The 24,193-nt window shown below is 38.0% G+C and overlaps 1 non-coding gene across 3 annotated transcripts; it reads left to right on the top strand.

Moving 5' to 3' along the window:
• Positions 1 to 10,401: 10,401 nt before the first annotated feature.
• LOC112030798 (uncharacterized) lies at positions 10,402 to 14,008 on the top strand. 3 transcript variants are annotated; one of them, XR_010624884.1, is made up of 6 exons: positions 10,402 to 10,644; positions 10,727 to 10,838; positions 10,913 to 12,141; positions 13,085 to 13,176; positions 13,312 to 13,413; positions 13,488 to 14,008. It is a non-coding gene; the product is annotated as an uncharacterized LOC112030798 (transcript). The 3 variants fall into 3 exon arrangements; XR_010624883.1 differs by having other exon boundaries at positions 10,727 to 11,004; positions 12,059 to 12,141; XR_010624882.1 differs by having other exon boundaries at positions 10,727 to 12,141.
• Positions 14,009 to 24,193: the final 10,185 nt, after the last annotated feature.

The raw sequence follows: 24,193 nt of genomic DNA, 5'->3' as shown, positions 1-24,193 counted from the left end.
ATTAGAAGTTGTTAGTTTAATTTACAGGCTGAAACTTATTGACTTATTGTTACTGTTATCATGGTCTTTAAATTGTTTTTAAACTTCCTAGTTTACTTCATGATAAATTCTTCCCTGTGTTTTCTTAAACATTTGTATATGATTGAAACTGTTGTTATCGTAATGAAGTTTTGTTGAGGACAAAAATAATTGACTTTGTTGCTGTAACTGGAGAAGTACATATGTTGTAAAAAAAATTGGTGGGAATGATTTCTAATCATTGGACCAGGACCCATTTTTTGAAGTGCATCTTATTAGAGGAGGAGTCAAATTTGCACTAGATTATCAATATACAAATCATATACTGTATAATAAAATTGAGCTTAGAAGTGGCGGATTTGACAAGTAGTTATAAGGACACTGGTGGTTAGTAGCTTAGTGCTTTGTTGAGGGAAATTTTAATATTCTTTGGGATATATGGGCTTCCCTGGGGCTAAAACTTATCAAAAAAAGAAAAAGAAAATCAGTGAATATAATATAATAAATACGCTAGTGGTTAGTGCTTTGTTGAGGGAAATTTAATATTCTTTGGTATACTTGGGCTGGACAAAAAACGCTTAAACCCATTTAGAAGTTGAGAGTTGACAATATGTACAGAATGATACTGTGGTTTAAGACTTGATGAAATGAGTCTCGTATCTGAATTTGATAACTATGGTTATCAAAACCATGTGCTATATTTCAAGGAAGAAAAAAAAAATTATATATATATATATATTCCTTTTATTAATGAATTTTTTAGGAGATAATCCGCCACAAGTCAATAGTTTAAACATCTATGGTTCATTTTTTCCTAGGGATTATAAGTTGTGAAGGAAGTGATTTATGACTAAAGCGAGTATTTGAGACAAGAGGCCCAAGTCAGTTATGATTGTTTTGGATGGTTTTCATCTTAAGTTTAACAATGAAATTGTTTTACGAAACATAAATTCCTTAAATATTATTCAGGCTAAGCAACGAGCACGTGAAGAAAGCAAGAAGCTGAGGCAACAAGAGCATGAGCAAATTGCCGAAAAAAGGAGGAGAGATCTGGTTTGTTGTTTATTATAACTTTGTATTTACACCTATTGAAGATTTGTACGTGCAAGTTAGATTTGAGCTTATACAGGAAAGTAAAATAAGTTATCTAACAGTACATCTACATGAGAAAACTTGACGAGGTGCTAGCTTTCACATGACACTTGAACAAGAAAGAGACAGTTATGGTAGGACATGAAAAAGATGCACATTTAAAGAAGAAGAAGAAGAAAGTAATGTTGAAAGAAACACAGGATGTACGTGGTAAACTCTAGAGATGGGATGAAAAACCACGGTTTGAGCAAGAATGTAACGTTCTTGCTCTACTCAGATCGTATTATGCGTGAAAAGTGGTTGATTTCTTACAACAAGATTGTTCCTCTCCCCTACCAACTCTCTACTCTCTTTTCTCAAATCTCTCCTTTTTGTTCTTGGGTTCTTGCCCCTAATACAACTGCATGTTCCTCTTATAATATGAGGATTATGGCTGAGTACAAGGACAGGTGTCAAGTCATCATTTCCCTACTTAGGACCTTTGCACAGCTGTGATATTATCTGTTGACTAGAGGATAGGAATTGTGCCAACGTGGCATTGGGACCTGAAAGCTCGAAAATGTGTTGAAAACACAAGAGCTATTTAGACCTCCAATTAAAATTACGGCTCGATAGATTTTACACAAACTTAATACAAAGTGCAGAATAGTGTAAATGCGAGCGGATGAACAAGAAAGCTACTCTAATCCATAAACTAAGCAACACAGCAGTATAATGGAATATAAAAGAGTAGAGAAGAAGGATGCAAACACAGAAAACACCAAGACGTGTTCTCGAAGAGGAAACCAAAGAACTTGGCGAAAAACCTCTCCGCCGCCCTTCAAGCGGAAATCGATCCACTAGACAATCAGTTGGGATACATGGGTTAGCAAGTGACCCTTCAAGCCTAATCTACCCGATGTACCTAAGCCCTCCAAGCTCCTACTCCAACAAGGCTTCTAGGAACCGTGTCTTGTCTTAGTTCTCCGGATCCCGCAACAAGCTTCATGTTGCATCTGCCATCCTTGACTTCTTCCAATGCTTCCCAGCAACTCTAAAGCACTCTCTACACTCTGAATAGGTGTGGGTTGTGTTTGGGTACAAATCTCCTCTCAATGTATGATAATGGGAGAGAGATGGAGAAGAGGCTACAATGATTTCTCACTAAGGAGGAGTAGCTTTCTCTCAAAAGAGGGTGTGTGTGTTGTAGAAAACCTATCTAGGGTTTTTCTCTTTGAATAGCCTATTCTACATTTGTGGGTAATGAGGGTATATATAGTATGGGTGAAGGGTAAGAAAGTCACTCTTAAAAAAACTCCAGGCAGAATGTTTCGCGACTGTCTCGCGGGAAGGCCTTACCCGCGAGGCACTCGCGAAAACGACAGCCTGGCACGACTCTTCAGCTTCCAGTCATGTGCTTCTCACATGGCTCTTTCACGGGTTAGCTTCCAACGACACACTCGCGAGATCCACTGATCTTCAATAAAGCTTGAGTCTTCACCAACTTGATACTAAACCCAATACAATTAAATCCCACAAGATATACGAAAATGAATTAAAGTAATTACAACACATTTTGTCATGGAATAAAGCCAATATAAAACATAGTTGTAAATCACAACTTTACAATCTCCCCCTTTGGCTATTCCGTGACAAAACACCCTATAACAGACTCTAGACTTAAACATGAGTATGGAAACAATGGCAAAACTCACTTACATCTAAATCTAGAAGCTGTGATGAACTTGGAACATGTATACCTGTAACCTGAAACACTTGCACAAACTACACTAGACCCTCAAGGTAAATCAGTTGATAAAAAGACAAGTATAATGCAACAAGTAAACTGCGATCAAGCAAAATGGAATAAAATATTAGACCATGGCAAAATCGAACAAGCAATCACTATACACAAGGGATCACTATGCTCATTCACACAAGGAATGAACATCCGGATATGCAAGATGATAAGCTCATTTGAAGAGTATCATTTGTAAATCCAATATTCAACCAATGCAAAACACTTGAAGTATTTGCATCTAGGAACACTCCTACTAGGGCACAAGAGTGTTCATCACTCAACCAATGCATAGAACATATATGCATCTAGGAACAATCCTACACGGGCACAAGAGTGATGTACTGAAGTAAAATGTGTGACATTGAACTTCAATAACACAATCATAAAGGCTACATAAACAATGTACTGAATACGCATGGCACATACCATAGAAGTCTACAAAACATGCAATTAAACAAACCCTAAAAGCTCACAAAAGCAACATGGGCACAAAAATGTTCAACACTAGAACATGATGCAAAGCAAAGATACTAAAAGTAACACAAAGCATCGGGAAAACAAGCATAAAGTAAATCAAGGTTTTCTCAAAAACAATGTCTTCTCCCCCTTGGTATATGCATCTCCCCAATGGCTTTCTCCCCCTACGAATGTGCACAAGGTAGAATTTCTCCCCCTAAGAGTGTGCACATGAGTCACATAGAAATGACGAAACACACAGGTATACTCTTCGGAATATTCTCCCCCTTTTTGTCACGAATAGACAAATGAATCAAAAGGAAGAAGGGAAAGAAGAAAATATGAAGATGATGCATGAGGGGTGCAAGATGAATGAGAAAATGAAACTCAAACATTAGACAAAAACATTTTAAAATAATGCTACAAAGCATAAAGAACATGACATGTTAAGGATAATGGAACATGATGTGGACCTAGGCATGACATAGACACAAGAACATGTTAAATGTGTTATAAGGTCTAAAAAGACTTAACAAGCATGAGTGAATGCAAAAATCATGTCAAGTGTTCAAGTGTGTGTAGCAAAGGTGCAACTTGTATGCATCTAGTGTGCATGTGAGATGTATGACCAATGCATGAGCAAGGCACTCAAGGGGCAAAGTGTACAAAACACACCACCAATGATCAAAACATGATAAACATGAATAATTATGGTGATCCCCAAAATTTGGTACTCATCGGAGTCCAAAACAACGAGAAAATGCCATTTGGGCATTTTATCAAACACTTGAAGTGCACACACTAGACATGTATGATAAACAATGCAAGAACATATGAAAATCTTGCCTAAATACATGATATTTTTGCCACAAGGGGCCACCATCCAAAGCAAATTATCATTTAAAACAAATCCCAATCAAAAAGATTGATAGAAAATAAGTTTTCCAACTCCCATTTGAGAAAATCCCAACTATGAACAAAAACCCCCAAAAACGTAATCTAAGGATCAAAATCAATGAAAAGAGTTAAAGATTACCTTAGAGATGTTTATGGAATGTAAAACACTTGAAATTAGTTGGGTTTTGATGTAGAAACATTAAAATAGGGGTTTGGGAGAAAATGGGAGGTGTTTAAAACAGATGACCCACGAAATGCCCTTTAAAAAGCTGATCTGGAAATTTTCGCAGGTATCTCACTACTTAGAATCCCGCGAAAATTTCGCTGGTATCTCGCAGGTAAGCCTTACTCGCAAAATAGCTGCGAAACAGTCGTGAAACTCTCTGTCCAAAGCTAAAAAACTTGCGAATTGGACCCTTTCACTTGTGACTGAACTTAAACATGAAATAAGTCACGAAAACACCCAGAAAACATGTTTTTCATACAAAAACACTTTAAAAACTTTGAAAAACAAAGGTGATACAAATCACTTCCAAAAGCAAATAAAAAGAACAAAAATTCTTTTTGGTATGAACCATATATGGTTGAGCACACACATATCACACTTGAACACGTACAATCACACAAATGAAATAGACATTCATTGAACGAAAGTCTTGTATGTTGTGTGTGAGGATCAAGTGTGGAATAGTCCTTAGACTAGAGTGAAGCTTCAATGATCAATTCAATCGGGTCATACACAACTGATACGAAATCAAGTGGACAATCTCCATTATAGAAATGAGTATATATGACCTCCCACACATTGAATACAAAACTTAGAAGCTTTTCATTTGGCTTCTGCATAAGGCATAACAATTGGTCCATTTTATTTTGTTTGGACAAAAACATCTCATTTTGAGATTGGTGCTTGAAATTTATGATATTTCAACATTGATGATTAGCCTTTGGNCTCGTAAATGCACTACGCCATTAGTACGAAGGTACTAGGCCAAACTCACATGTGAAAAGTGCTTAAACATATACGATCAAACTTTTTGAATTTTTCACTTTTTATGTGGTTTTGGATTTTTTACACACATAAAACAGAGACATAAAAGTAAGATCAAAATAAAAGCAATGCATACAAATAAATGCAAAATGCACAAATGCATGAAGATATGACATTCAATGCATGAAAGGTCCTACAAAGATTGAAAGAATTAGAACAAGGACCAAAAGAGCAAAAACTCAACCATAGGAACCCTTCCTCATCCAAACGGAACAATTGTTTGGAATGAGTGTCTCATGAGAAGCAAGATGAGAGTTGGAAGAATGAAAACCAGAGATGCACATAATCAAGGAGTTAAGAGTATTAAACACTTTCTTTAACAACATGCTATTATCACTCAAATCCGGTTTATCATGCAAAGCACAACTTCTAAAAGGCTCAAGTTTCTCTTTTCTTTTAATTCTTTTAAGAGCATGAAACTTAGAGCAATGAGGTCTTAGATGACCAAAAGCACTACAATGGTGACAAACAATGTGTTTAGGTCCATTAGGCTTTTTGAGAATGGATCTAGCAACTTGGTTTTGTTCTCTCTTCAACTTAGAATATTGAGACCTTATATGACTAATTACACTGCAATGGTGGCAAGTTGGAACAAACTTATATCCACTCAATTCCCTAGGATTGGACCTAAACAGAGGATTTGACTTAATAGCCTTTCTCTCCACTTTTTGATTTCTTTTATGTGGAGGAATGTACACTGATTTGTCTTTTGAGGCAGAACACACATTAGGCATAAAATCGGGTACCACAACATGATTGCAACATATATTTTATGTGGAGGAATGTACACCGATTTGTCCTTTGAGGCAGAACACACATTAGGCACAAAATCGGGTACCACAACATGACTGCAACATATATTTTCATCCTTTTTAACAATAGGTTCAGCAGTCAAATACTTGGCATGCATCCTAAGAAATTCATTTTCAGATATAAGATCATCAACAAGTTTGTTAGACAAAACAAGTTTAGCATCCAAGTCTATATTCAAACATTCAAACTCTTTCAGCTTTTCAAGAGAAATTTCAGTAAGTTTTTTATATTTCTCAACCAATTTGTTGGATTCATTGAGCTTAACAATCAAATCATCCTTTTCACAAAATAACTTGCTCAAATCCTTATGAAACTTCTTAGCATTTTTCTTCAAGAGTTTAATGTTAGGAATATCAACAACACCTAAGGATTTAAGTAACATGTCATCACAATCATGAGGATAAACACTCATAAAGGCATTTTCACAAAAACTTGGCATGTTACAATCAACAACATCCATACAAGCATGTAAAGCATTATCCATGGCAAAACACACAAGGGGTCAAGGATCACACTTAGGTATTAAAACCATAGCAAGTGTACCCGTTTTGATACCAATTGAAAGCTCGAAAATGCGTTGAAAACACAAGAGCAATTTAGACCCTCCAATTAAACTAACGGCTCGATAGATTTTATACTAACTTAAGACTAAGTGCAGAATAGTGTAAAAGCGAGCGGATAAACAAATAAGCTACTCTAATCCATAAATAAGCAATACAGTAGTATAATGGAATAAACAAGAATAGGGAAGAAGGATGCAAACACAGAAAAGACGTGTTCTCAAAGAGGAAATCGAAGAACTTGGCAAAAAATCTCTCCGCCACCCTCCAAGCGGAAATCGATCCACTAGACAATCAGTTAGGATACATGGGTTAGCAAGAGACCCTTCAAGCCTAATCTATCCGATGTACCTAAGCCCTCCAAGCTCCTACTCCAACAAGGCTTCTCGGAACTGTGTCTTGTCTGGCACCCTGGATCCCGCAACAAGCTCCATGTTGCATTTGCCATTCCAGGCTTCTTTCAATGCTTCCCAGCAGCACCAAAATGTCACACAGCACTCTCAGAGGGTGTGGTAAGTGTTTGAACTATTAACCTCTCAATGGTGTGGAAATGGAGAGGGAAGGGTTGAGGAGATACCACAAGCAAGTGTATAGAGAAAGGTGGGGATGACAATCTCTAATTCACAATGTGTTTGGCTAGGGTTTTTCTCTCTGAAGCATTTCTCAACGTTTGTGGGTAATGAGGGTATATATAGGATATGTACAGAAAGTGTGAGCCATTTAATACAGGCTGGCAGAACAGATTGCCTCGCGAGTGTCTTGCGGAAAGCCTTACCCGCGAGATACTCGCGAGACACAATTGTCTCCACTTGGCCTGACTCTTCGCATTCCAGCATGTGCATGACACATGATTCATTTTGCGGGAAGCTAGGTCGCGACATACCCACAAGAATTCTTCAACCTTCAAATGCTTGAGTCTTCTCACTCTCTCTTTATCACACATCCCTTACAACAAATCCCACAATAGATACAGGGTATAAACGATTGATAATGATTACAATCAAATTTGGCATGGAATAAAAGCCAACAAAATACATAGTTGTAAATAACAACTTTACATCCCCTTTTTGCAATCCATGACAAAACCACAACAAACAAATGAAGTATGAGAGAAGTTATAAATCAGTCAACTCATAATCACCTGTTGAATACAATAAAATCTAATCCTAACACAAACTCTTGAAAAACTTTGCAAGAAGAGAGTTCATGTCATGATAGACTTTGACAACCTGTCTTTCTAAAATACTTTAAACAAAACTCATCAAGATATCTTAGTGTGAAATAGAAATATAAGATTGCATACATATAGAAACATGTGTATAAAGAGAGAAAAGAAACAACACATGGAGAGATAGGTGAAATGATAACAACATCATCATATATATATATATATATCAAAGATAAATACAATGTTTGCTATCACTAAATGGTCACAAGACGAATGTACAAAAAAGATAATGTATCTATAAAGAATGAAAAGAAAAGAAAAGATGTATAAATCCTCACTACATCCCTCAAAAGTATAAACTGTCCCCCTATCAAAAAGTTTTATGCCAACTCTCCCCCTAAGTACATGACTACTCTCATCCCAAAACTACTTCCCCTTTTTGTCATGAATGACAAAGGGCAAGTCACTGAGAAGTGGTCATCTCCTCATCATTAGAAGAGCTAGCATTCTCATCCTCATTAGCATCTTCATCACCGAAGCCATCGTCATTGTCCTCATCCTTTAAATCCTGTGGAGATGGAGAGGGAGATGGAGATACGGTGAAGCCACCCATACGAGTCTATCGTCGTGCGATACAACTAACATGGGTGTTCACTTGATACAACTCAGTAGTGAGTGTATTAAGGCAAGCATCCATACACTCAAGCTACGCCATGAAGGCCTCTAGCGTTACATCACCTCTCAAAGAAGAAGGAGTAGAGGTGGCTGGAAGGAAGGGGCTGGAGGAGTCGCCATCTTGGTCTATGGCCGCTTCGGTCAAAGCTGGGCCTCGCTCCGTCGAATAGACGTCGTATTGATGTCACCTATAACGATGAAATGAGCAAACTCGAGATAAGAAACAGAGAAGTGGCGAATGATCCTCGTGATAGCAGAAGGAAAGATAAGCTTATCATGAGTCGCCGTATCCTTATAGATATCTATAGAGGAGAAAATGAAGTGAGAGGGAAAGCAAAAAACGAGCATGAGGCTTAGTAATGGAGTTATAGTGAGACAAGGGAAGGAGAACAAATGTCATCACCATATTAAGAAACCTCAGACCTTTTGCAAAGCTCAAGCATGAGGTGTTTCGACAATCACCCCATGAAGAAGTTGTCTCAAAAAAGAGAGACAGAAGTTCATTAATACTTAGTATTCCAAAAAAAAAAAAAAATTGAAGGGCTAGGTCTTCATCGATTTTTGGTATTTTTTTTTTTTTTTTGAAATAACTTATTTCGGCGGTTTTAAAACCACCCCTATAGGTATTATCATAGTTTATAATTATAGCAGCGATTTTAAAACTATCACTATAGGTCTGAAGTAAAAATCCAGGTTTTCAAAACTTTTTAAAAATAATTTGAAAATTGCTTGATTTATTGTGGCAGTTTAAAGCCGCTGCAATAAGTAAAAAAGTCGCCATAATAGCTTTAAAACCTATTGCAGCGGTTTTACTTTGTCGTAATAAGTCCAAACTGTCGTTGTAATAGGTCTTAACCTATTTTTCTTCTTAACTCATACCCGCTCCCTCGGGATTTTTTAGAAAATAACTACAAAACTCAAACAATATTATTAGTTAGGCAACGTTTCAAACATATTGCATTTCTAACAATTCGACTTCAGAGGAGTCGATTTTACTGTTCATATCGCCTATTTTTTGCGCCACGTAGATAAAGAAATCGAGTCCTTTATAGCCATTTTTTATACATAGAAATCGACTTCACTGGAGTCGATTTCTATACAAAGAAATCGACTTCAGTGAAGTCTATTTCCATGTGTAGAAAACGACTTCACTGAAGTCGATTTCTCTGTGTAGAAATTCAAAGAAATCCATTCACGTCATTGCCAAATCCCTGAAAAAAAACCTCACAACCAGAAGAACCCTAGAAGAAATCAAATCCAAAACGGAGTCGTACCCGAGCGTGTTCTCCTCCACTGATCCGATTCGATCAGCTTTCGTTGGGGTTTGGTCAGAATCGGCGCCTGGAGTTTGTTCTTTGAGCTTTGCCGTCGGTGTTGCTGGGTTCGTCGAGGTCTGGTGAAATCGGCGCCTGGGTTTGTCGAGGTTTGGTGAAATCGGCACCTGCCGCCTGGGTTCGTCGGCGCCTGCGTTCGCTTGCTCGTTGGTGTTGCTGGGTTCTTCTGTGACGGCATGGGGGTTTTGTAACACAACTGAAGCTAGTTGTGTGGAGTCCTTGGTGCTGGTGGGATTATAAGCAAATCGACTTCACCGGAGTCGTTTTCACTACAAAGAAAACGACTCCAGTGGAGTCATTTTCTTTGTACTGAAAACGACCCCACTGAAGTCGATTTCTATGTATAAAAAATGACTATAAAGGACTCGATTTCTTTATCTACGTGGCGCAAAAATAGGTGATATGAACAGTAAAATCGACTCTTTTGAAGTCGAATTGTTAGAAATGCAATATGTTTGAAACGTTGCCTAACTAATAATATTGTTTGGGTTTTGTAGTTATTTTCTAAAAAAATCCCCGCTCCCTCTCACCAAACTCTCTCCCTCTCCCTCTCCCTCTCCCTCTCCCTCCCAATTGTTGCCATCACCGCTGCATCTGCCTCCGCCGCATCTCCTTCTCCTTCATTGCATCTGCACAAGCTCACTCAACACAAACCCACACCGACACAACTCCCCAGCCCTTCCGCTGACCCAGCTCACCGATCTTCCTCCACTCTTCACCAGCCCAACTCCCAAAGAGAGATTTCTAAGCCCAACCGCTCCTTTTAGGGTTTAGCTTAGTTCTTCCTCTCAGACCAAAAAGTAAATCTCTCTCTCATTCTCACTATCTTTGGTTTCCTTATGTTTTTATCTCTGTTTGTAATACCTTTGTGGTTTTGCATAGGTACCCATTTTCGAAGTGGTGGCGCCTCCTCCTCTAACAGAACCGACGAAAGCCGTTGTTCTGGAACCCCTACAGCCTCACAACGTTTTCAAGCTCTTCTTGAGGAGTTTTGGTTTGGAGCTAAGTCTTAATTCTTTCATATATTTTTTTTTTTCAATTGCTAGGATTCTGAAGCTCCAATGACAGAGCATGTTCCAAGGGTATTGCTGAAGAATAAGGATCCAAGGTTGGTTAATGGGAACAAAAGAATGCTAGCGCAGCTTTTGGGGACATTAGAGGTATGTGTATGATAGCTGCTTGATTTTCAATAGAAATTGGGACATTAACAATATTGACAATTAGAAGTTGTTAGTTTAATTTACAGGCTGAAACTTATTGACTTATTGTTACTGTTATCATGGTCTTTAAATTGTTTTTAAACTTCCTAGTTTACTTCATGATAAATTCTTCCCTGTGTTTTCTTAAACATTTGTATATGATTGAAACTGTTGTTATCGTAATGACGTTTTGTTGAGGACAAAAATAATTGACTTTGTTGCTGTAACTGGAGAAGTACATATGTTGTAAAAAAAATTGGTGGGAATGATTTCTAAATCATTGGACCAGGACCCATTTTTTGAAGTGCATCTTATTAGAGGAGAAGAGTCAAATTTGCACTAGATTATCAATATACAAATCATATACTGTATAATAAAATTGAGCTTAGAAGTGGCGGATTTGCCAAGTAGTTATAAGGACACTGGTGGTTAGTAGCTTAGTGCTTTGTTGAGGGAAATTTTAATATTCTTTGGGATCTATGGGCTTCCCTGGGGCTAAAACTTATCAAAAAAAGAAAAAGAAAATCAGTGAATATAATATAATAAATACGCTAGTGGTTAGTGCTTTGTTGAGGGAAATTTAATATTCTTTGGTATACTTGGGCTGGACAAAATACGCTTAAACCCATTTAGAAGTTGAGAGTTGACAATATGTACAGAATGATACTGTGGTTTAAGACTTGATGAAATGAATCTCGTATCTGAATTTGATAACTATGGTTATCAAAACCATGTGCTATATTTCAAGGAAGAAAAAAAAAATTATATGTATATATATATATATTCCTTTTATTAATGAATTTTTTAGGAGATAATCCGCCACAAGTCAATAGTTTAAACATCTATGGTTCACTTTTTCCTAGGGATTATAAGTTGTGAAGGAAGTGATTTATGACTAAAGCAAGTATTTGAGACAAGAGGCCCAAGTCAGTTATGATTGTTTTGGATGGTTTTCATCTTAAGTTTAACAATGAAATTGTTTTACGAAACATAAATTCCTTAAATATTATTCAAGCTAAGCAACGAGCACGTGAAGAAAGCAAGAAGCTGAGGCAACAAGAGCATGAGCAAATTGCCGAAAAAAGGAGGAGAGATCTGGTTTGTTGTTTATTATAGCTTTGTATTTACACCTATTGAAGCTTTGTACGTGCAAGTTAGATTTGAGCTTATATAGGGAAGTAAAATAAGTTATCTAACAGTACATCTACATGAGAAAACTTGACGAGGTGCTAGCTTTCACATGACACTTGAACAAGAAAGAGACAGTTATGGTAGGACATGAAAAAGATGCACATTTAAAGAAGAAGAAGAAGAAAGTAATGTTGAAAGAAACACAGGATGTACGTGGTAAACTCTAGAGATGGGATGAAAAACCATGGTTTGAGCAAGAATGTAATGTTCTTGCTCTACTCAGATCGTATTATGCGTGAAAAGTGGTTGATTTCTTACAACAAGATTGTTCCTCTCTCCTACCAACTCTCTACTCTCTTTTCTCAAATCTCTCCTTTTTGTTCTTGGGTTCTTGCCCCTAATACAGCTGCATGTTCCTCTTATAATATGAGGAATATGGCTGAGTACAAGGACAGGTGTCAAGTCATCATTTCCCTACTTAGGACCTTTGCACAGCTATGATATTATCTGTTGACTAGAGGATAGGAATTGTGCCAACGTGGCATTGGGACCCGTGGTAGGTGGCCTTGCCATTGCTTGGGAAACAAGTCCTAGATATTGAGAGGGACATTAGGAGTACTATGATTGATACATGTCTCTGATGTGGTCTAACATGCATTCAACCAATAACGGGTGTCCTCATAGCTTCTGATCTTAGAAGTCACTGTCTTCCTTTTTGTGAGTGTTTGAGTACCATGTCAGGTGCAAATCTTACTTCATTCCCAAGGTAGTCACGCCTTTAGTGGTCTAGATTTAGGCACTTATGCATTCTCCCATGCCTTGTGGTGTGTACAAGCTTCAAAGGTGATCTTTTATTATGATCCTTACTCAATATCTAATTATTGTCCTTTTGTTTTATTCAAACTCTCAGAGCATGTGTAGTTACGAAGACAAAACAAAAAAGTTGGAATTTCTATTTCTTCAGTGGAGTGACCACCATGAAAAACTTTACAATTTTATAAGGTAGATTTTCTTCAGATATTAATTTTTCATGGTCATTTTTTATTGCAAAATTGTTTTGGCATGTCATCCTTGACAATTGAGAGCCCTAGTACGCTATTTCTAATGAAATCTTTTTGAACTCTATTTCTATTGCAGGTTATGTTTAATTTTGGTCCAAAAGTGTCCATAGAATTTTATTGAGACAAAGATAAAGCATTTTGATCAGTGGATGGTTCCTGCTTCATTGAAGGGCTTTAGGTAGAATTACACAGTTAATTAATGTCCCATATTTTACTGGTTGCTGATTGGTTATGGGATTTTTTTTTTTTTAGGAACAAGGTAGAACCTCCAATATATTATTTACCCAAAAAACCTCTAGAAGAAGACAAAACTATGGTCCAACAGTGTAAAGAACAGGTGAGTCCTCTATTGCACTTCTCTGATAATATGGAGTTTTACTAGAGGAATCTTAAGAAATTGGCCAATCTTTTGAATTAAAGTTGATTATCTTTCCCTAATATTTCATAAGAAACTAAATTTTTTGAAAAGGGAGTTGATGGTTTACACTTGGCATCTCAACTGTAGTTTAAACTTGCACCAATGCGCTGTCAATGTAAATTAGACTTAGCTTTTGTAGGATAAGAAACATCATCTTCTTTTTCTCTTAGCAGCTTTTGTAGTTGCAGCTGATGAAGGTGACTCTCTTTCTTTCTTTTCTCTATTGCATGCTTTCTTTATACTTGTTTTGTGAAATTTTTTTTCTCTATTCATAGTATTTGGTTATGATATAAATTTTACTTAATATTGTAATATCTTAGTTGTTTCTTAGAGTTTATAGTGCATTGACATGGTATGCATGTGTTCTCCACTTCTCCTTGAGGTCGTAGAGTCACAAATTTAGTTTTTTTTTTTTTTTTTTTTTTTAGGAACAAGGCAAAACCTCTAATATATTATTTACCCAAAAAACCTCTAGAAGAAGACAAAACTATGGTCCAGCAGTGTAAAGAACAGGTGAGTCCTCTGTTGCACTTCTCTGATAATATGGAGTTTTACTAGAGGAATCTTAAGAAATTGGCCAATCTTTTGAATTAAAGTTGATTATCTTTCCCTAATATTTCATAAGAAACTAAATTTTTTGAAAAGGGAGTTGATGGTTTACACTTGGCATCTCAACTGTAGTTTAAACTTGCACCAATGCGCTGTCAATGTAAATTAGACTTAGCTTTTGTAGGATAAGAAACATCATCTTCTTTTTCTCTTAGCAGCTTTTGTAGTTGCAGCTGATGAAGGTGACTCTTTTTCTTTCTTTTCTCTATTGCATGCTTTCTTTATACTTGTTTTGTGAAATTTGTTTTCTCTATTCATAGTGTAGGGCTAGAAAATCGGGTAACCTCGGCCCACTTCAAACCAAGCCCAAATGGCCCACGCCGAGGATGACCCTGTCCTCAGTCGTCCAAGACCTCGGAAAAACACGAAGGCTGCCCCACCACAGGACTCCTTAAATGTCCGAGGAGGAGAAGGGCCCAGTGCCACGCGTCGGCGGCAGAAGCACGGCAAAGGAGCGAACCCTGGGTGGACTGTCACCTCTGCATTGAATACGCTCACCTGACCCTCCTGGCCGCATTAATGGGGATGTAACCCCTTGACAGGGCAACATCGATCAGGGTGAACCACTTGAGCACGGATATGACCTTTGATGGGACAGACGGTCAGGGATGAGGCCAATAGATGATCGACAGAAGGAAGAAGGAAAGAAGGAGAGTGAGAGATATATAAGGGAGGGAAGCAAAGTGTAAAGAGAGAGGGTTTTGGAGCTGGGGGAGGAAAAACCTCCTTCCGTGGGCCGAGGAGCATCCCCTAGTTGTAAATTGTTCGAAGTATTTTTCAATAAAAGAAAGTAGTTCATGCTTCGTGAACGCCGGCCAGCGCCTAAACCTTCGATCCACTCTCTACAAATTCATTGTTCTGGGTTCGTTGGGCCTTTAACCCACATCCTTTGGGCTTGGGCTACAAAAACTGACCCTACACATAGTATTTGGTTATGATATAAATTTTACTTAATATTGTAATATCTTAGTTGTTTCTTAGAGTTTATAGTGCATTGACATGGTATGCATGTGTTCTCCACTTCTCCTTGAGGTCGTAGAGTCACAAATTTAGTTACCAATGTTTAATGTGAATGCACTAAAAAAAAAAAAAAATGGTCTCTGTGGGGCGAGATAAATTTATTTTAAAGTGTCTTCCTTTGCATTTGAGATGGTTTTGACATATGTGAATGTGAGCATTATGCTTGTTGCATGACAAGTGTTTGGTAAATTACCTCTATGAGGTATACAATTAGATTACTTGACTTTTGGTTGTTGTTGGAAATTTAGACCCCTTAAACACACCAATTGCGTAGCCTAGATTAATTAGCCAAGTTTTTACTTAGTCAAATTATGCAATTCTAGGTTAAAGCAATCAAATAATCATATCAAGATATAAAGCAGCGGAAAATAAATGAACACAAGATATGATCACCCAGGAAACCACTCGGTAAAAACCTGGGGAGGATTTGACCCACCGATCCTCAAGGCATAACAGAATTCACTATGAAATAATTGAAGTTCTTACAGAAGGACTACAAGCTCCCCGCTCGACTTCCTAATGCTACCCACCAGTAAAACTTCCTGACACGACCACGCGCAGACTCCGAATCCACGGACTACTTCTTTCTTGAATTCTTCAATCAGCTACAAGCTCCCCGCTTGCTTTTCTTTTAATCTCCAATGATAGCAACCTTGTTGATCATCAAGATGTTGAAATAATCTCTACCTTAAAAACCCTAAGTTTATGTGAAGGAAAGCTCCTCAAGGATCTCACAAGAGATTCACATAAACCGCAAATATGAGCAACAAAGACTTAGAGAGGTTTGGGTACAAAACCCTAAAAATAAAAGGAGGCACAAGAGACACTCTAATCTCTCTCTCAGAAGTCCCAAAAACGTTCTAGGGTTTTTATGTGAAGGAAAGCTCCTCAAGGATCTCACAAGAGATTCACATAAACCGCAAATATGAGCAACAAAGACTTAGAGAGGTTTGGGTACAAAACCCTAAAAATAAAAGGAGGCACAAGAGACACTCTAATCTCTCTCTCAGAAGTCCCAAAAACGTTCTAGGGTTTTCCTTATATATAGAAGTGTTTTACTTGAATCCCAAGACGTTTAAATAGAGTTTGGGCTGAACTGGAACTCTGCAGAAAAATAAATCTGTACGTGGTTCGATCGATCGAGTCTAATTTTCGATCGATCGAGCCTTTCAGATTTAGTCCAATAAATCTGGACTGACTCGATTCCAGTTTTACAAATAAACATACTTTGAGCAAGCCTAAACAAGACTAAACAACCTGTTTTGATCATGGTTTGCCAACAATACAAATTAGAGTTCTAAATACATAAATTCCTAAATCTTTAGAACCTAACAGTTGTGATAATTGTTATATAAGGCTATGAGTTGCATTCCTACTGTGTTATTTAGCAACGTTGTTGTTAAATGAATTGGTGAAGTGGGTGATCATTCTCCTACTGCACTCAAGCTTGTGTGTGTGTGTGTGTTATTTTTTTGTTTGTTTTTTTTTTGTTTTTTTGTTTTTTTTTGTTTAGTTTGCAACTATGATATAACATTCTAAACATTTGAAATGTCTTGTATTAAGCATAACAATTATTATAGCTAGAAATTTTATTATTGTATTATATTAATTTGATAGTTTGAATATGTTTGATTATTGTGAGGTCTATATTGGCGTGTGCCAACTAGATCTAGTAATTTATTTTATATTGATTTTTGTTTAGCTATAAATAGGTTTGGAAAACAAAATGGAAGGAAAATATTTTTGCCCATTTATTTTTTTATAAAACCTATAGTGGTGCTTTTGAAACTGCCACTATAGGCCTTTTTGGCATGTATTCCTATAGCAGCGCTTTTGAAATCACTGCTAAAAACCATATTAAGAAAAAGCCTATAGCGGCGCTTTTGAAACTGCCACTATAGCCAATATTTTAAAAAAACCAATAGTAGCGCTTTTTAAACCACTGCTATAGGCTATATTTAAAAAAGACCTATCCTAGCGCTTTTAAATTCTACTAAAGCCTGTATTTAAAGAAAAAAAATAACAAATAGCAGTGGTTTAAAATGCGCTAGAAAAGGGTTTCAAAAACGCCAAGACCTAAACCCGCACTTTTAAAAGCGTTGGTGTTGGTCAGGCGAACCTATTGCCACACTCACTACGTAGTGCTACAAAGCGCGGGGAAAAAAAGTGCTAGGATTGGCCTTTTTGGCCTATACCAGCGCTTTTTCTGGCTATCCCAGCATTTTGCTGTTTAAAAACACTTGGATAGCCCAATTTTTTGTACTCTTCATAGGAACTCTTGAGATAGTGTACCTTTTCTATGACTGAGCCAAGTGATGACCCATCTCCATACTTCGACCACCCACCTCAAGAAAGCCTAAGACAACACCTTAGGGTCAGTTTGGATGGATGAGCCTAAGCATGATTAATGAACACTACCGAGATTCCAGTCATTACATTAACACCCATAATATATATGTGTATATATACATACATATATATATATATATATATATATAATATATTAATAGTCAAAACTTAGAGAAAATCCAATTAGATTTTAATTGGATCCTCAATTTTGTGCCATGTATCCTATTTAATTTTTAATTTTGTACAAAGTGAATTATTGAGTGTGAAAATCAAAGATTCCAAATCTAATTAGATTCTAAATTTGATTTCAATTGGAGTCCAGTTTTTCATCACGTGTCCATCTAAGTTTTTAATTTTGTGGCAAGTGAATTATTAGGTGCAAAAAAAAAATGTAAGCGTCTATTACATATTTTAGAAATACATGGTTTAAAAAAATTTAAGCTAATACCATGTAATATTATCTCTTCTAAAGAAAGGTATAATTCCAACTGAATAATTGTAATTATTTTTAATTGTACCCGTGCATACACATAGGGCTATATACTAGTTTATAATAAAGAGTAAGACACATACAACTTACAAACACTTGTTATTTACTCTTAAAATTGGAGATGAAAGTGTGCAAGATTATGGTGCAAAATTATTTTTTAAGGTAAGTTAAACTAGCAAAAAAAATATATATATATATATTACACACACACACACACACATATAAATTTAAGTCAGGGAGTTCATTTGAACCCCCTAAAGAGTGTGTGGTGCCGCCCCTGTCTCTTAGGAATTTTAGTCAAAACTGTCAACATGAGTGACTTAGATCTAGAATCCATATGATTAATTACTAATCAACAATCACACAAAGAACCACACAAGGCTTAACAAGCTCAATTATACATAAAGATACTTGTGGGGGGATGAGGATCGAAAGCAGTTAATAAAGAAAATAAGATCATTTCTGAGGAGGGAACTTTACAGAGAGGACTTATTTAACTAATAAGGAGTTCGGGATTTTGTCGTTGATGAAGATGACGAGGGCTCCTACATAACCTTGGGAAGGCCAAGAATCAAGGATGAATGGAGCATGGTGCAACTCTCGGGGGGCCAAAGGTAATTTGGCACTAAATAAGGAAGAGAAGAAAAAGAAAGGACAAGGCAGCCATCCCCTCCGCATTAAATGTACTACAATCACTTAACTAGTCGAATTAATGGGGAAATTACCATAAACAGTGTCCCTCACAGCTTATATTATGTGTAAAAAATTTCTAGCAAGGTCTTGATGAGACAAGTATCAAGAAAGTCTGATCACAACCCTCCAAATTTAAGATTCAGATGCATCCTTGCTAATATATATAAAGTCAAGAAGCACCTGGATTAGGGGGACGGGAGATTGAGGAGAGAAACAAAAAGAGAGAAAAACCATTCAATTGTACCTTCATCCTCGGACTGAACCCGAGGACGACCACTTAGCTAATTTTTAGGCTATTTCCACTTGAATGATACCACTTTGCATAGAGTATTTTATTCTGACTTTCATTTCTTGTTACAGAAAGGGTACTTAAAGGTTGATCTTGTATCCCATCTCTACAAATTAATTTTATGAGTGAACAATAACTGAATTAAAATCCAACTTACTTTTCACTCGCCACAATTGGCACCATCTGTGGGAAAGTCTCTTGAAGTACCCATGCAAATCTCATAGTTATGGCTAGTCCTAGGCGTAGTGGATCACTAAAGTCCGTTGGCTTTCAGCACAGAGATCATTTCGTTAATCTTGAATGTAGAAGGGATCGAGATATGGCTCACACTTATAGCTAGGGAGCACCTTCTTTTCATTCTGAATGAACTGGATAGCATGAGGCTAGTCAGCATTTGTGTGATGAAGAGGTCTATAACTTAGAGAAGAAGGTGGAGTGGTTAAGTCGACATTTTCATCACTGAACTCAAATAAGGGAAGTTAGGACCCCTTTTACAGACCAAAATTATGTATTAGAAGTGATGGAAGTTACCAATCCAAAAGCAAGACTCCACCTAGTGAATTGTTCATGTCATCATCCCATCATGATTTGGGACGAAAATACTATCGTAAGAAATCCAAAACTCCACCAAGGAAAGGCCAGGGGCATGATGCTATGGGAAAGGCTCTTCTTCAAATATCTCACTCCCCATTTTCTTAGCGTATTAAGCAAGCCGATCTCCCTCGTCGTTTTAACTAGCCTAATTTCACCATCTATATCGGTAAAACTGATCCTGTCGAACACGTGAGCCATTTTAACTAGAGGATGGCCATTCACTTAAAGAATAAAGCCTTAATGTGTAAGGTCTTTCCCTCGAGCCTTAGGCCAGTTGCCATGAGGTAGTTTGACAGGCTTGACGAAGGGTTAATACATTCCTATGAGGAGTTAACAAGGGCCTCCGGGACCAGATTTGTAACCTGTAGCTGAGTTCCTAGGCCCTTAGACTCTTTACTTTTGGTGTCGATAAGAGAAGGGGAGACCTTGAAGAATTATTCTGATAGATACTGGGAGATTTATAATGAAATTGATGGAGATTTTGTGGACGTTGCTGTACAAACCTTCAAAGTGGGTCTTCCTACACACTTTGACTTGTGGAAGTCACTTACCATGAAACCACCTCGAGGTATGCATCAATTGATGGATCAGATTGAGGTGCATAAAAGGGTTGAGGACAACCAAAGCTCTAGCAAGGGTAAAGCTAAGGCTTTCACCACTCATTGAAGGGATAGCTCGATAGGCTGGTTTGCATCTTCCCGGCTGAGGAGGGAGTTTTATAGTCAAATATGCCATAATGTCGCTGGTCCTCAAGCAGTGAACTCAATGTTCAAAGAGCCGATACATCAAGTGCTAGAGAAGTTTAAGCATTAGCCCTACTTTAAATGGCTAAATAAGATGGGAGGAGACCCAACTAAAAGAAACCAAAATTTGTATTGTCAGTACCACCAGGACCAAGGTCATATGACCGAGGAATGTACAGCTTTGCAAGCCTTCCTTGATCAATTGATTAAAGTTGGTATGTTGAAGCAATTTTTGCAGCAGCTAAATAGTCAAGGAAATTGGCCTGCAGTAGGACCACAAGGAAATGGCGGACCTCGGTCATCCTTAGGAACGATAAATGTTATTTTCACGACCTTGAGAAAAGAATCCCATCCAGTTAGTGGGGTAATGGTGGTGTCGCCACAAATGGCAGGATTAGAAGAAAAGGCACCATGTAAAAGGTCCAAGGTTTCAAAGCAGCCAATCATTGAATTTTCCGAGGAAGACAAGTTGGGAATGATATAGCCACACGATGACGCCCTAGTAGTAACCTTGCAGATAGCAGGGTTCGATGTTAAGAGGGTAATGGTTGATCAAGGCAGTGGGGCAAAGATTATGTACCCAGACTTATTTAAAGGTCTAGGACACAAACTTAAGGATTTGGACTAGTATGATGCTTCGTTGATCGGGTTCGAAGGAAACATTACTATTTCGAATGGGATGATCGGATTGCTTGTGTAGACCGGGGATAAGGTGGTGAGTGTGAATTTCATAGTGGTGGATGCTTTTTTGCCATATATAGCCATCTTGGCCATACCGTGGCTACATTCCATGGGGGCGGTCTCATCCATGTTGCATGTTAAGGTAAAATATCCTACCAATGAAGGGGTGGCCGAATCGGTAGGATGCCAATCAGTGGCTAGACAATGTATGGTAGCGATGATTGTTCAATGTGTTGTTGAAATTGGCTCTTCGGAAGTGGCGTCGACATTGTAGCAACCACAGCTCAGGTCACCGGCCTCCTTGAAGAGTCCAGTATCATGTGAGAAGTTGGAAAGGGCCATCATTGAGGCAGATATGGATAAATACTTTAAAGTTGGGATTCAACTCCTAGTAAATGATAAAAAGTAGCTAGTAGACTTTCTAAAGGGTAATTTGGATGTTTTTGCGTGGAGTGCATATGAAGCACATGGGGTTGATCTTGAGTTTATCTCCCACCACTTAAATGTTAACCCTAAGGCTATCCCAAAGAAAGAACTACCTCGACGTTTGTCTAAAGAACATGCTGAGGCAGTAAAGGACGAGGTCTGTAAGTTTAAGCAAGTGGGAGCAATCAAAGAGGTCTTCTATCTTGAGTGGTTGGCTAATATTGTGGTGGTAAAGAAGAAGTTAGGAAAATGGAGAGTGTACTTGGATTTTACAGAACTTAACAAAGCTTGTCCAAAGGACCCGTTTCCTGTCTCAAGAATAGATAGTTAGTTGATGCAACGTATGGACGTTCTAGGTTGAGTTTTCTGGATGCTTTTCAAGCCTACCATAAAATCTCGCTGGTGCTCCCAGACCAAGAGAAAATAACCTTCCTTACCCTGACAGGAAATTACCACTATAGAGTAATGCCATTTGGACTAAAGAATGCAAGGTCTACATTTCAAAGAATGGTGACTAGAATGTTTGAGAGCCAGTTGGGAAAGAACGTGGAGGCATACATCAATGACATGGTGGTTAAAAGTAAAGAAGAGTCCAAGCATCTATCAGATCTTGGTGAAATTTTTGCAATCTTAAGAAAGTGTAAGTTATGTTTAAACGCTTCTAAGTGCTCTTTTGGTGTAGGGTCTGGAAAGTTTTTGGACTACATGATCACCCATCGAGGATTGAGGTTAATCCTGACCAGATTAAGGCTATTCACTATTTGCATCCTCCTCGAAATTCGAAGGAAGTTCAGCGCCTTACTGGGATGATAGCAGCTTTGAATCGGTTTATATCAAGGTCCGCTAAGTGGTGTAGACAATTCTTTCAACTATTGCATAAATGGAAGAATTTTTCATGGTTTGAGGAATGTGATAAGGCTTTTGAAGAATTGAAAGCATATTTGGCTCATCCATCAATCTTGTCCAAGCCAGAGAAAGAGGAGGTTTTGTATGTATATGTGGCTATTGCTCAGTATGCAGTGAGTTTGGTCTTAATACAGGTGGATGAAGGAATCCAGAAACTGATGTACTATGTTAGCAAATCCCTTCAGGAGGCCGAGGTCAGGTATCTCCACCTGGAGAAGGCAATTCTTGCTATCATCCATGCCACCAAGAAGCTACCCCCTCACTTCTAGGCCCACACCGTGATCGTCTTGACCTTTCGCCCTTATAAGCATTACTTCGAAGGTTGGATTATACAAGAAGAATGGCCAAATGGGGAACTATGCTCGGTGCATTAACGTTAAGTATCTACCCAGAACGACTACGAAAGGCCACGTTCTAGTAGATTTAGTAGTAGAATTTACCGAGGAGTTAAGTGACTCAAAGGATGGAGCAAAGCCTGAGGAAGCTTTGAGAGTAGGCTCAGTAGGAGTTCAGTAAGTTTGGCAGTTATTTGTGGATGGAGTGGCCAACCAAAAGGGATCAAGGATAGGAATTGTGATTATCTCACCGGATGGAATTACTTTAGAAAAGTCTCTAAGGCTTGGCTTTTCAGCAAAAAATAATAAGGCAGACTACGAGGCTCTATTGGTAGAGTTGATTGCTATGTAGAAGCTTGGAGGTAAGATTATTAAGGCGTATTGTGATTCAAGACTCATAGTAGACAGGTTCGGGGTGATTTTGAAGCTAAAGACACGAGGATGCTTTGGTACTTGAATCAAGTTAAATGTTTGTCAGAGGGCTTTCATTCTTTTACGCTTGAACAGGTTCCTCGAAGTAAAAATTCTCACGCTGATTTGTTTGCAACTCTAGCTACCACAAGTAGGGAGAATCTTCCTAGGATTATACTAGTGGAGGATTATGTGTTACTTGCTTATGATGCACCGGTTTTGGTTGGAGTTCACTTCACTCAAATGGGCCTAAGTTGGATGGATCCACTGTTTACATTCCTTAATAATGGAATATTACATGAGGACAAAATTGAGGCAGAGAGAATTCACAGGAAGGTGCTGAGGTTTTGGCTATCTGAGGATCAAAAACTATACAAATGCTCATATTCGGGACTGGACCTACTGTGTATTCATCTTGAGGCAGTAGAAATACTGCTGGAAGAGTTGCATGAGGGAATTTGTGGTAGTCATACGAGGGGGTAGGTCACTTGCCCATAAAGCTTTAACATAAGGTTATAGGTGGCCGAGCATGCAAAAGTCTTCTCAAGAATATGTTAAGAAATGCGATCAGTGTCAGAGATATGCTCCTAACATCCATTAACCAAGGGGAGTGCTAAACCCATTAAGCAGCCCTTGGCCTTTCGCATAGTGGGGGTTGAATATCGTGGGGACTTTCCCTAAGGCAATAGGGAATCGAAGATATCTTCTTGTTGTAATTAATTATTTCACCAAGTGGGTCAAGGCTGAACCATTGGCAAACATCCGAGATCAAGATGTCAAAAGATTCCTGTGGTGAAATATTGTGACGAGGTTTGGAGTTTCGAATATTCTTATCTTGGATAATGTGCTTTAATTTGATAGTAAAGCCTTTCAGAGGTACTGTTGTGACTTAGGGATAAAGAATAGGTATTCCACCCCATCATACCCATAAGGTAATGGACAAGCAGAGGCCACAAAAAGAGTGGAAGACGCTAAGGGAAAATTGGTGGACAAG

This window comes from Quercus suber, unplaced genomic scaffold (genome assembly GCF_002906115.3).
Source record: "Quercus suber isolate HL8 unplaced genomic scaffold, Cork oak 2.0 scaffold_496, whole genome shotgun sequence".
In the NCBI taxonomy this organism is placed as follows: domain Eukaryota; kingdom Viridiplantae; phylum Streptophyta; class Magnoliopsida; order Fagales; family Fagaceae; genus Quercus; species Quercus suber.
The sequence above is the reverse complement of the archived record's forward strand: the minus strand, read 5'-3'. Positions and strand labels throughout refer to the sequence as shown.